This window comes from Tursiops truncatus, chromosome 2 (assembly GCF_011762595.2).
Source record: "Tursiops truncatus isolate mTurTru1 chromosome 2, mTurTru1.mat.Y, whole genome shotgun sequence".
Taxonomy (NCBI): Eukaryota; Metazoa; Chordata; class Mammalia; order Artiodactyla; family Delphinidae; genus Tursiops; species Tursiops truncatus.
The window spans coordinates 124,836,264-124,850,943 of record NC_047035.1 but is presented as its reverse complement, the minus strand read 5'-3'; positions in this window follow the sequence as shown (position 1 = coordinate 124,850,943).

Below are 14,680 nucleotides of genomic sequence, written 5' to 3'. Positions count from 1 at the left end.
AGCTGCCCCCGAGTCAATTTCCCTGAAAGCGAAGCAGAGCAGAGCTTCCTGGGAGAAAACACAATGCTGCCTATTGTCTCTGTCGCTTCCTCTCCACCCTCCCAGCACTGAAGCATCTCCTCTACTCGGAGCCACAGCCCTGTGCACAAGCTGTTTGTGGACGTCCCGCCGCGGTTTCCAAAACCCCGTGAGAAGCAGTTTCTGGCCACAGTCATTGTTTCCAGACTGGCCAAGCCAGCTGGGGAGGAGAAGCCAGGCCCAGGGAGACTGTCTTCCCGGCCCTGGGAAGAGGCCAGGCTTGCAACACAGCACCCTAGCATCTTAGGGAGAACTAGATGCACCTCCATATCTGGGCAGCACCAGGGTGGGGCAAGGACCAGGAAGAGGCTCCCAAGAGGCCGGGTCCCTGGCTGAGGACAGAGTGTGGATCATCTAGCAAGTCCTCAGAACCATGCTGGGCCCCTGACGACGAGCTTCCTGCCAGGACCGGGCAGCCATCTGGCCTCTGCCAACCTAAGCACCTCCTCCTAACCATTGCCCAGTCCTAAGGGTGAGGGCCATTCCCCAGAAGTGGTTGAGGTTGGGAGGAAGTTCCCGTCACCCTCACCAGCTGTCCTCAAATTCATCTCTGCCACCAGTCATGTGGTCTGAAGAACCTAGTTGGGGAGAAGAGGGGAGTGGGCTGGGAAGCCCACTCGGAGGGACCAGTGAGACAGGGGGGGAACCTGGGCAGGAGGCTGGATGGCACGATGGAGCCACATCTTCCCAGCTATGTATTCTTGCTGCATTCACTAGGTCACCAAAGAACCCTGGAAGGCCACAAATATTCTAGGTTGGTTAAGACGTGAGCCCTCTCTTACTAGTTGGGGAGAGCAACACGTGAATGACCAAATACACACAACCCAAGGCGGGGTTTACTGAGGGTTGTTTCAAAGGTTCAAAAGGTGTCCTGAATGAGGAGGAAATAGAAAGGTTTGGTCAGGAGAGAGGAAGCCTTCCTGAGAGGGGCTGTCCTCACTCAGCCTCGATGGGTGAGTGGAATCTTGCAGAGGGAATGGAGCAGAGGTGAGGTGACAGCTTTGCAAAAGCATTGCTTACGAAAGGGGAAAAAGCATGTGTTCTCTTCCCAGCCCTGGGTTAGCCTGTCTCTCCAACCTAGTCCTTGGCATCCATGGAAAACTGATACTTTTCTAATCTGCAGCTGGCCTACCATGTCTTCCCACCTCCCCCTTTGCAGTGTGGTATGTGTGGTGGGTACTCGAGGATACTCACTGATCCTGATGATGAAGCCATAGCACCGGGCCCCTGGAAACCCAAAGGGCCCACTTATGCAGATCACTCTTGGACGCTGGCAAGAGTGAAATCACTTGATAGGTATTTTGTCGTGTGTTTCTTTTTAACTATATAAAAAAAGGGTGGCTGTGCAAAACCCAACCCAAGAATATCTTGGCTCAGGCTCAACTAGATGAAACTTTAAAAAATGATTTAATGTTATGTTAGACTGTTGCATATTAAAGCAATGCAATGCCTTCTAAGAGATGAGAATCAGATCCTGGTAGTGATGACTCTGGTGAGTTTAAAGAGTTATATAGCTCACTTCTCAAAGGAGCAACAATAAACATTTCACCCAATGTGTACAGTGGCCTGGACCTCTCATGATAGTATGAAATACCCTTTTATTCCCAGATTATGATGCTACCACCTTCTATTTCCCTTTCTGAGCCTCACATTTCCAAACAGCAACAACGCGAGGGACAGGAAGCTCCTGGGAGAAGGGAGTATTCAGGCCCGCGTCAGCTGTAGAGCAGGGCTATGTGATCACAAAATCAAATCGCTTTCCAGTAAATGCCAGTTTCCAATGGCTCTCTGGCCAGGGTTGCCAGGGGTCTGTGTTGGGTATGGTGCATCTTGAGCTGTACAGCTGTGGAGACCTCTCTGTACAGAGGCATTCATGGAAAATGATTGGGCAGTCAGCCCACAGCAGATGTGATGGGAAATCAAGCCCAAGGAGCCAGGATGCAGCCTGGGAGGGGACACAAGGAACTGGGAAGCCTCACAAGGTAACCACAGGCGGAAACCCAAAAAATGAAGATATTTTCACCAGTTCCAGAAAATGGGGCTAACTTAAAATGCAGCTCCTTTCCTTGAAGTGGGCTTGGCAGGTCCAGTTGTTGAAAGGCAAAAAAAAAAAAAAAAAAAAAAAACCAACATGTTTTCCATTTGTCTGGCTTGCATATCTAGCTGAGTTCTCTCCAGACCCCCTCACATGCTGAATTGATGTGTAGGATCAGAACAAAAGGAATTTAGAGTAGGCCTTGCTGTAGGGCCCAGAGCGCAGGAAGTTGTAATTGTAAAATATTGCTTCATGCATTTATGATACAAAATCAGCAAACAGATAGTGCGGTGCCAAGTCCTCTCGGAAGTTACCGAAAGTCTTACAGCTGTAGCTTCTCTGGCCACTGCTTTAGAGGGTCACATGTGCCCCTTGCCCTCAGAGGCCACCTGAGGGTGAAGAAGAGGGAGGCAAAGGTCCATCTCCCCTAACTTTGCGAGTTCCTCTTTGTCCATCACGTTCCAGGGCCTCAGCTCTTCACTGTCCCTCAGCCTGCCAGTGTGTTCTGTAGAGTGGAAACTCGCTCATACCCAAGTGTGAAAGTGGACTCCAGCTTTTTTGGATGGAGGGGAAGGCTCATATTTTTACAGGTCTTAAGCTAAAGTAAGCTCCTGCTAGGCAGATGAGGGAACTATATTTAGGGACAAAAGGTCCATATTGGACTCCTGTGAGTTCCTGAAGGCTCCTTGAGATTTCTTACCTCTGAACTTTATGCAAAGGTTGCTTCTGCAAAGCTTTCTCCCTAATGAACTCATCCTTTCTTTCTGTTTAAAAATGTCACTTCCCCAGGATGGAACTTCTGTGATTAGGAAGTGGTCCCTGTGGCAGAAGATGCTAGTTGCCAACCAATACCTATAACTTTTTCTTCTTGACTAACAGACCCTTATATTGTTGGGGGCAACAATGGGCCCAGCAAAAAAATTACATTTCCCAGGTTTCAGACATCTGTGGCCAAGGAGATGTAAACATCTTTTGGAGAGGGGTGGTGCGTCAGATAAAGTTCTTCAAAAGAGGAATAGTTAAACCTGAAGGTAGGCTTTCTGCTTTGCCTTTTCCCCTTGGAATGTAGTCATGATGGTTGGAGCTCCAGCAGGCCTCTTGGGACCAACTTGAGGATGGAATGTACAAGCTAAGATGGCTGAGCTGAAGGAAAGACAGAAGACGTCAGGCTTTCTGGTGATTGAGTGTGGAGCTACCTCACCAGCTCTTGACTTCCCATCTCTGCATTTCTTTTATGTGAAAATAAACCTTTATTTTCTTTAAGTCCCCATGGTTTCCAGTCTCTGTCACCAGCAGCTAAACTAAACTTAACTATGTCCTCCTCTTTCTGCACTTCCCCATACTGCTATTCACACTTGCAATGTCTCATTCTGAGTCTGACTTCTCCCTGGTCTGTAAGAGCTATGAGATCACCAGTGTATCTGTTTTCTTCACCTCTGGAGCCTCATCGCCTGGCTTGGAGTCTGGCACATAGTAGCAGCCCTATAAATATTTGTTAAATGAGAGGCCCCTGAAATATGGCTCTGCCTGTGGATAGGCACACTGGGAGCCCCTTTCTATAGAGTTAATCAAACTTCCAGAATATCAGGATTCAAGGCCCATGAGAGGTGAGTGTTTAGACTAATTAGGTCTCAGAAGAGGGAAAACCACCTATTTATATTTATTTATAACAATAAAATGGCTATTTTTGAGCACCTGCTATATGCTAGGCACTGTATTGGGACTTAACAAAAAATCTTTCCAATCCTCACAGTGGATACTGTGTAGATAGCTAGCATTTCTTACTTTAGTATATGCCCCAGGTCTTGTGATCTATTGCTACATAATAAACTGCCCCAAAACTCAGTGACTTAAAATAATAGGCATTTTATAATTTCTCATGATTCTAAGTACTGTCTGGACCTCAGCTAGAAGGTCCTTCTGCTGGTCTAGTTTGGTGTCTTTCATGTAGCTACAGTCAGAAGTTGGCTGGGTCTGGTCATCCAAGATGGCAGCTAGGGCTGATTGTTCAAGATGGTGACAGGTTTGGACATCCAAAATGGCTTCACCCACTTGTCTGGAGCTTTAGCAGGGATAGATGGAAGGCAGTCGGGACATTAGGATGACTGGTCTTGTTTCTTTCGTCTCAGGGCCTCTCTGTCTCTCTGTAGTCTCTCTACATGGTCTCTCTGAAGGATATCTGGACTTTTCACATGGCAGCTCAGGCCCCCAAAAGGGCAGAAGCAGAAGTTGCAAGACCTTACTTAAGACTGTAGTTAAACCAGAGGCAGGAAGAGCCCAGAGTTAGCATGGGAGGGACCACTCATGGACGTGAACCCAAGGAGGACCATTCATGGGAGCCATATTTGGGGATTAGCTGCCCCTGCCACACCCCATGAGTAGGTGTGACAATCTGTATGTTATAGGTGAGGTGGCTTAGGTTGAAAGGGGTGAGGGGGCTTGCCCAGGCCCCACACCATTGAGGGTGGGAATGGAACCCAAGGCAACCTGCCTCCACAGCCTGCCCTCTTCTTCACTTGGTCTCTCATACAAAGGGGTGTTCCTGAAGGCACATGTGAGGCCAAAGCACACACTGTCAAGCGTTACATGCATGGGGTTGAGGACAGCTCTCTCCTCCATGTTTTAGATCTGTCATTTACAACAGTGAGGAGGCTCTGGGAAAAATTTGCCAAGATGAAAGGTGACTTGATGGAAGGCTCACACACAGAGGGACAGGGTCACCCACACCACCCCACACCCATAGCCATTGGCTCCCTCTGTCTACTCCATCCCATTCTATTAAGATTTCTGCCTGTGCGTCATTATCGCAGGTGAAAACATATTCTCACACGCACATTACCTGCCTCACCCGCCTCACCCGCCTCACCCTCTCCCTCCTCAGCCAGGAATTTCCCAGTGGGATCTCTGCAGGTGCAACAGGAACCAGGGGCAGCAACTCACATGCTCGAGGGGTGAGGTGCTCAGAAGCGGGGAGATGGAAGCACGACTCCAAGGCTGGAAGGAGCCCCAGAAGCAAGGTCCCCACAGAGCTTGAGGGTTTCCTGCATCGATTTTGCACAAATGTGTTTTTGGACACTCAGTTCCCAGGGAAGAGTAGGCCAGGCCCCCTGGCCTCAGAGCTCAGCCTTCAGGGTAGGGTAGGAGAAAGAATGTAATCAGAGTTATGGCTTAATGAAATGAACCGTGATGACCGTAAACAGACGTTTGGGATTCGGTTTGTTATTTTGTACAAGGCATTACCTTTTGACGGTGTCTGGTGTTAGGGTCAAGCTTCAAACATTTTCACGTCACCAACAAAAAGACAGTGATGCCATTGTTACACTGTACTTTTCCACCTTAAAATGGGATTGGCTTTGTGGGTTGGGAAAGTTACCAAAAATAAGTTCTTTCAATCACAGAGGTTAACACAAAGGAAGTTGCTCCATCATTTGAAAGATGAGAGACTGTAGGTAAGTAAGTGCTGTTACAGACAAAGGTATGCCAGGTCACCTTTACTCAAGCTTTTGTTATGTTTAATGCCCATAAGCGACAATAAACCCAGTACAACTGGAGGAGAAAAAGTAAGTTTGTCTATTAGTCCCTATATACTGGGTAGAGCTGAAATAGCAGTATGTGATTGCTCATAGCTACATGCTATGTTTTTTTTGTTGGTTTTTTTGTTGGGTTTTTTTTGGTTGCGTTGGATCTTCATTGCTGCTCACGGGCTTTCTCTAGTTGCGTCGAGTAGGGGCTACTCTTCATTGTGGTGCACAGGCTTCTCATTGCAGTGGCTTCTCTTGCTGCAGAGCATGGGCTCTAGGTGCGTGGGCTTCAGTAGTTTTGGTGCACGGGCTTAGTTGCTTCACAGCATGTGGGATCTTCCCGGACCAGGGCTCGAACCCGTGTCCCCTGCATTGGCAGGTGGATTCTTAACCACTGCACCACCAGGGAAGTCCTACATGCTATGTTTTAAGAAAAGCAGTAACTAAAGAATGTTTTCCCTCTTCAGAACCAACACCCTAAACAGTATGCCCAACGTGGCTGTGCCAAGCATTCTGACAACGCAGCTTCCTAAGTGCCAGTTCAGGGTGGAGGAGACAGATTGGGGGTGAGGTGCCTCTCTCTCTCCTTTGGAAGGAGGTTCTGCTCTAAGTTGGTGACCTTTATTTTGTGTCCCAACACATAGGCCAGATACCACCAATAATGCCCAAATCAGGCCTTTTTTCAGCACTTCCAGACTCTGCAGCCATTCGAGGACTCCCTGAGGAGTTGCCTATCTTTAAAGCACACGCTAGAATGCCTTACGAGGGAGATGCTGGGGGCCAGGCAGAAGTGGAGGGTCCAAAGGATGACGGTGCCAGGCAATACATTGGGCCACAGCTCACCAGCCCCTTGGCCCCAGTGTAATGCACACAAGCCTCACGCAGACTTGAAAGTTGGGACTCTCTGTTATCTTTGGTAGAATTGAGCTGATGCTGCCTGCTCTTATCTTACCTAAGTGGGGTGACAATAAAAAGGCCCAAGTATGTGATCTTTGATTTCTTTCTTTACAAAAGCTTTCCCTATACTCAGGAGTACCATCTCTTGCCTCTCCAGAATGGCATAATATCTTGAATTGATAAGTAATTATGCTGCCTGGACATATTTTCCCAACTAAATTACAAACTCCTTGAGAGCAAAAGCCATATCCTATTTTTCTGTAGTCATGAAGCCCAGCTTATATAATGCTTTAACAAAGTGTCAAACCTTTGGCTTAGCAGAAGTCCATTTTGCTCAGGATTGCCTTACTACTTTTTTTTTTCTTTCTGGTACGCGGGCCTCTCACTGTTGTGGCCTCTCCCGTTGCAGAGCACAGGCTCCGGACGCGCAGGCTCAGCGGCCATGGCTCACGGGCCCAGCCGCTCCGCGGCATGCGGGATCCTCCCAGACCGGGGCACAAATCCGTGTCCCCTGCATCGGCAGGCGGACTCTCAACCACTGAGCCACCAGGGAAGCCCTGCCTTACTACTTTTTAAAAGATACAAATCAAGAGGGTGCTTGGGCATTTATGCCTGGGGATCATGGATTTCCACATGGTGCAGAAGAAAACATCCTGGACTGGGAATCAGCTAGCTCTATGACTATGGACAAAGGCTACCCCTCCAAGTCCAGAGTTGATTTGCCTGTGAAACAAAGAAATAGGTTTTGGAGATCTGTATGGCCTCTCCCAGGTCTACTACATCAGCTAACCATTGATAATGTTATTTCATCAATTAATGTCCCAGGAATGGATGGGAAGACAAGCAGAATTTGTTTGTATTACTCCAACCCAAAGCCTCATTTTAATTTGTTCTAGAAAGAGAACTAGTCCTGATACATTCACTGCAGACCTACTAATAAACTACCCAACTCACAGTTGATGAATATGCCAAATATATAAATGGCCATTTGCATTTTGAATATTTTGGGGCCCCTTGCGACATCTGGTACCAAACTGTCCTGGGTCCACAACACTACTTGGTGGCTGGTGTGGGGATCTCTACAGTTGTGCACTTAGGTTCTGGAAGCAGGGTTCCAGACAATAAACCAACAATTTGAAAAGTATGAGAAGTGCTATAAAGACAGTAGAATTGGGTGCTGTGAGAGAAGGATGGGGACACTGTTTTAGACGGGTTATTTGGGGAGGCCTTTCTTATGAGGCAGCATTTGAAATAAGACTCTCATGACAGAAGAGGTCCAGAAAGACGCAAGTGCAATCACGAAGGCCCTGAGGTGGAGACATGATGACCATGTTTTCAGAACTGAAAGATACCCTGCACAGCCAGCGCCTGGCAAGTACACAGCATGGTGTGGACGTGGCGTAGAGCAGGAGGGCGGTCACAAGCAGCCTTGCAGGGTGGGAGGAGTTGCTTCATTGTGGGAGGGCTTAGAGTCAGAGAGGAGAGGGCATGGTCCTGCTATGCTGTGTTCCTTCTGTGTCTTGTGCAGTCAGTTCTACTTTAGACAGTGTTTCTTCCTAGTTCAGCCTTTGCTTGGGTATCTCCAAGCAAAGGCTGGACTAGGAAAAGTTCTCTTCCCTTAATCAACCTTCCTTTCCATCCCATTGGGAGCAAAAAGACCCTGACCTTCGTCAGTGAATGCCCTGTGGCATTGGAGAACCCCTCCTTGAGGAGATGAAGGGTGACCACATGCCTAGCCTGACCAGGCACCCTCACCTGTAGAGGCCCATTTCCAGAACAGCCCAGTAACACCAGGTCATCTACACAGCTGTGTGCTACTGAACTGTCCCATTTCACAGAGTAGGAAGCTGAATTTTAGAGGCCTGCCCCAGGTCACACAGCCAGCAACTGCTGGAGCCAGGATGCCAGAGAATATTTACTTCACCTAAGTCCATAATAAAATATGGAAGCAATGCATCGACTCAACATTCAGTGATTTTTTTTTGGCACCTCCCCTATGTTGGCCACTTGGCTTGGCAATAGTGGAGAGACTAGACAGTGTCCCTTTCTTCACAGAGCTCAGTTTAATAAAGAAGACCAATACTGAATCAGTGACTACACAAATAGATGCTTAATTATAATTCTCTATACACAAAATCATATGTTTATTATAATGTAGCTACCCCCTTAGTTGGAATATGTACAATGCCTAGAGCTGATGCTCTTACGAAGAAGCTGGAGGCCCACTGCCATCTCCATGCTCTGGCCTCCCACCACCTGCTTCGACCATCCACTGCCACACTTGCTCCTTGGATGTCACCACTTCAGCCATTCTGGGCAAACACCTTGTTGTAACCTGCTGTCCCCGGGAAGGGAGTCTCATGTCCCAGTGTGGGCCTCTGGGTGTAGTAATATCCACCCAAGCGCCTCCAATGGGCACAAGGCCTAACCACCAAAGTGCCCTAAAAGTCCCCCTACCTTCCCCAAGTCTGTATTTCTTCCTGTTAAAACCTGCCATCCTCAAGCCCCTGAATTCAAGATGGATATAAAGAGCAATTTGTATTCCATGTAATGAAAATATAATCTCTTCATAGTATTGTCCTGGTATTTCTGGGCTTTGATCTTGTAAAACTGTATTGATTTAAATTCTTCAAAGCCATTCCCTTGGGGGCAGCTGTAGGAGCCTCTGAAGAATTTTCTTGGAATTTCCTTGGGCTCATAGTGAAACGTAAAGTCATCTTCAATCTGAAAAGTAACAACTAGAAAGAGAAGAAGGACTTATTTCAGCCATCCTGACAAGGTGGGCTTCAGGTTGGGGATGCAGGGGGCACTTTTCACAAGATGGTGCCTGGTGTCCTTCTCCTGCCATGATGTGCATGTGAAACTCCTGGGGCTCCAGTTAACATGCAGATTCTTTCTCTGTAGGTCTAGGGCAGGGCCTGAGAGTCTGCATTTCTAAAAAGCTCCCAGAAGATGGTGATGCTGCCAACCTAGAAGGGTACTTTCTAAGATACTTGTCAGTAGCTTGTTAGTGGTGCAGAATCCTGAACCCCACCTCAGACTGATGAATGGAGTCTGAATTTTAACAACATCCCAGGAGATTCCTGTGCACCATACAATGTGACAAGGCTGGTTTCTAGGGCTTCCCTGCATGCTGTGCCCATAGCAGACATAGCTAATCTATCACCACTCTGATGATGAGTTGAGATGCTTCTTTGCACAGTGCCACAAGTGCCCTACTCATGCCTGACAGTCAGCCTGGGAAAGAAACCTTATGGCTGATCTGGACTAGTAAGATTAAGAAGAGTCAGCCCTCATAAGTGGCTAATGAAACAAGAGAGAGAAACAAGTCAGAGCAAAGTCTGGCTTGCAGAAGCCCCCAAACCAAAAAGATTTCTAAAAGGAGCCCAGGAAGTGTCTGCAAAGATGAGATGAAGCATAAATATATGTGAAGGGGAATGTTTCACGGGGAGTAGGTCTAGAGTCAGCCAGAGAAGGGTCTCTGAGGTCTGGACCTGCTGAAAGCCACTTGTGGCATTGATCAGGGAGAAAACCAGGAAGAAGGTTCTAGAAGGGTTGAAAAGCTGCCCACCCACCTGGGAGTTGCTTGGCCAGGGTTGAAGGAAGGGGCTGGGGTCTGTCTCCCCAGCAGGAGAGTCTCAGGGGGCATAAATGGGGCATCCCCTACACAGCAGGCAGAGACCAGCCGTGTCACATCATGATCTCATTTAGGTCTCTCGACCTGTGATGGAGGTCCCACCATCCCCTTCTGACAGGTGAGGAAACAGTCCCAGAAGTTTTGAATAAAGAGGTTAGAAAATGCTTTAGTGGGAATCTGACCCAGTCTGTATGCTTACAAGGCCCATCTCCTAGGCTCATACATGTTTATCCTTTAGCATTAAAAAATCTATTTCCTGCAGTCTCTTGACAAATTTCCATTAGAGAGTCCTTGGCTGTCTTGACTGTGTGAGGGACAGGGAGGGAGGAGGATTGGGTGGGTACCCAGGTGGGAGTGATGGTTGGGAGCTGAGGGCAGGCAGGACAGGGCTCTGTCAGATGAATGATGAGTTGGGCAGCAGTGATGTCTTCGTGTCTGTTTCACTGCAAGTGTCCTTGGTGTGTCACACCTGCTCTCTCGTTTAACCCCACGACCCCCTATCTGGGAAGGAACCATGACTCCCATTTTCAGAAGAGGCAGTAGAGGCCTGAAAAGCTCAGGTGCCGGGTCTGAGTACTCCCTGGGCAAAGAATCACACCCACATGTGTCTGGTCTCAAAAGGCAGGAACACTTATAGGCTCAATAAGAAGTGAGTGGGCTTTTGTGGGCTAGCCTGTACACTAATCTCCAGTTCTAGCATTGTGTCTATGATACAATTGAAGTTTGAGGCACCCTAATGTCAACACCATTTCTTTGTAAGTTGGGAAAGTCCTATTTCTCACAGTGGAAAAAACTTCACTGGCAACTTCCTACTTAGCTTGGTCCCATCTAGTGGCCAACTGGAAGAGTGCAATGGAATCATTGGACATTGCTAGCAGGTGCAAAGACTGGCACTTCCTGGGATAAAAGATGGGCTGAAATTCATAATAATTGAAGTGTCCATGGAATTTATAAGATGCACATTTAAAACATGTGAAATCTATAATTCAAGTTTTGTTCTTAATGTTTAAGCTTATTAACTATTGCTGGTAGAAAATACACCTTATCCAATCCATCGTCTTTTAACTGATAAACTGTATTTGATGATAATATGATATGACATACAATTAATATAAATAATAGAATTAATAGAATATAAATAATATATATAATATAATACAAGCCCAGTGCTTGCAGACATGCTTAATAATGAAAAACATAAATTTGAAAATGCTACAGGTCACTAATTAATCTAATCCCCTGAGGGTGGGATGGATGTTTTTGGATCACCATACTGCCATATCAAAAAACAAAAAACCAGATAAAAGTATACATAAATAGCCTTCCCATCTGTCATACCTAAACATATGCTAAGACATGATGTACTTTCTAGAGACTTTCTAATCACAGGGGAACCTCAAGAGCTCTGCCTGAGCAACTCTTACACCACAAACACAAGTGCAGGAGAATCCCCAGGTCATCTCATGAGAACACAGATTTTAACAACCTCTCCCACCCTTTCTCTACTGCAGGATTCAAGTAATGGCAAAAATCCAAAGGAAGATTCTTTGGTAATTGATGCTTCTTTATAGGGATTCCTGGCTGAAAGGCAGGAGGAAAATCTTGTCACTGTGAGGTTAGGATGGATGAGACCAGGAGTGATTCGCCAAACTAACACACTCAAATTAGTTTTCAGACATTTTGGGTTTGGCAAACTGTATCTTGCTAAGCCCCCTTTCCCGACATTTTTATACCCCTGTGGATTTCAAGGAAAATTTAATATGTATGTTTCGGATTCAATTCGGCTTAACTCAGCACAATTGTTTAGTGAGAGCCACTTTGTGTCCAAGAATCTTCCAGAACCCTTTTATAAGCCCCTTAAACAACTTTCCTTCTAACCAGGAAGTGTGTTTTGTCAGAAGTAAATTGAACTCAAACGCCCAAATAATTCAAATTTGGTTCAGAACTCAGAATCCCTGAATTTTTAAGAGGGTTGGAAAGTTTACAAACAAATCTTCATGTCACTGAGGAAGTCCGGTGGCGGTACTAAGATGTGTAGAGTATTACAAGTGAGATGCAGTGATTACATGTGGTGACATTTTATGTGCTTTAAAGCCAAAAGTCTGACTTCTTGCTGCCTGGATCAAGTGCTGGCCTGGTCAAGCAGCTTCCAGGTCTGGGTGGCCCAGGACCCGTGCAGTCCCATCAGCTTTCTGAGTGCTGGTACCTTCCTCAGCAGGCTGGAGAGTGAAGCCACAACAGCTAACACCCACGGGCACCATAGAAAGGTGGGCTACCTGCCCAGCCCCATGAGGGCCTTTGCAACAAAAGGTCTCTCTTCCATAGATAGGACCTCACCATCCAATTTAGGCAGTTAAATCTGTAGATGAATCAATGAGCTAGCTTCATTTATTCTATCCCAGGGTTAGTTTTGTCTTTTCAAAAAATTTTACTGTAAACCTGAGCACAGAATGTTCAGAGCATTTGATTAAAGCCAAAAAAGTACAGATGGTGATAAGACTTTTTTTAAACGTGCTGCTCTTTCTATACAAACATGACATAATTATTCCAGTTGAGTTTAGAAGTTTGTTTTTCTAGTCATGGTGTTGGGGCATGGTTTAAATAGCCAGCTGTGTCACTTAGTAATGAGGTTCAGCCACATGTAGCAGAAAGCCCAAATAGCAAGCTTAAATAAGACAGGGATTTACACTTTGCTCACATGTAAGAAATCCAAGAAAGGAAATCCAGGGCATAAAGCCTAGTTCCAGGGTCATCAAGGACTTGGGCTCTTCCTGTGTGCCTGCTTCAACCTCCTTATCATAAAACTTCCATTCTCAGCATTGCTTTATGGTCACAAGACGGCTGATGGAGGCCCAGCCCTTATGTCTATGTTCCAGGCAGCAGGAAGAAAGAAGAGCCTCTCAGCTGACTCAGTCCCATGTAACGAGCTTCTTTAGAAGCCCAAACCAAAGACTTTGGCTTATATCTAATTAACAACTACTGTCTACCAGAGAGGCTGGAAAATATGTTTTATCAAAGCACATTGCTGCCTTCAATAATATAAAGTTCTACCAGCAAGAAAAAAGTGAAGAACTGGGTGGTCAACCAGTTGTCTCTACCTTACCTGCCATGCTCTCTCCTGCCTTTTTCATAACTCTTAATCACAGCAGTTATTGGTAGAAGGTGGACCAGGAGAAAATCCTGGGAGCCATGAACTGTCAGGCTGAGTGTGTGAGACCTAATCAAGGCCTGATCCACAAAGATTCTGAGGTGTCTTCTTTGCTTTTAGGTACTTAGTTCTCTGCCTCTGCCTGGACTAAAACTGATTTACCCCAGATCAATATTGTGTGTGGAAGATCTTCCCTCAAGGCCAGAAAGGACTAGAGGGGCTGGAGGGGTTGGGTGTCAGCTGGCTCATCTTCCTCAGGCCTGGGCGTTCCTGCCTCTGGTGTCATCACTGATGAAATCTTGCAGGAAAGCAGATGTGTTTACATGTTCCCTGAGGAGAGAATAATGTAGTAGTATGGGGGTCTTAAGTTACAGGGAGCCTGAAAGGCAAGTAGTCCCCTACTCAAGTCAAGTTTGGGCAACATTGAACAATACACACGAAACGTGGCATCCACTCCATTGACACCAATTGGGAGGTGCTCGCAGTAAAGTCTTTCTTCACCCCGTCAGCCCAGTTTTTAGCCAAGCAAACTGAGGTGAGGTCACCTGCACTGAAGGGCCACACGTTTCCCTTCTTTAGAGAACCGCCTTCACCCAAGGAGCCTGGCTTTCCATGAAAGGCTCCCACACGCCCAGGTCCTGGAGGCTGACGTTGACTCCTGGGTGCTGGGTAAGGTGAGTGGCCTGTGGGAGGCAGCTCTGCAGCTGGCCACCTGCTCTGGAGCAGGCCTCTGGGAACCCCTAGTAAGGCTTAGGTACCAGACTGGAAATGAGGTAAAACAAAAAGGAGTTCCATTATTATCATTCTCCTTATCATTATGAATTACATTTGCTACAGACCTCAATATCTCCTACAAGGTTTATGCATTTAAAAATGAATTAGGTTGATATTTTGGAGGGGGTGGAATATCTAACTTAAATTTTATCTCAGTCTTTTATCTCATCTTTATTCATGATTATTTTTATTAAATGTTCATCAAACTAGTAAGCCCTCAGCATGAGATGTCCTGGACTTATATAATTTGAGATGCCAAGAAGCCAAGCAGCAGACAGCAGTAGCACCACCACAGAGTTGAATACAAAATACAAATGCTATTTTTACAATGAAATTAGCTGAGTGACTACTGCTTGACCAGGGAAGTCGGTGGAAGCCAGAGAGAAGCCAGGGAGACTTGCTAACTTCCCAGAAGAAAGCCTACTAAGAGGAATCAATCTCAAGGAAGAATAGGAAAATGTATACAGCACTTTACAGCTTATAAATCACCATTTTCTTACTTTAGCTTCCCTAAACACTATAAAGTGAGATCATTTTATGGAAAAAGAAACCAAAGCTCAGAGTGAAGTGTACAACCGAAGGGCACACAG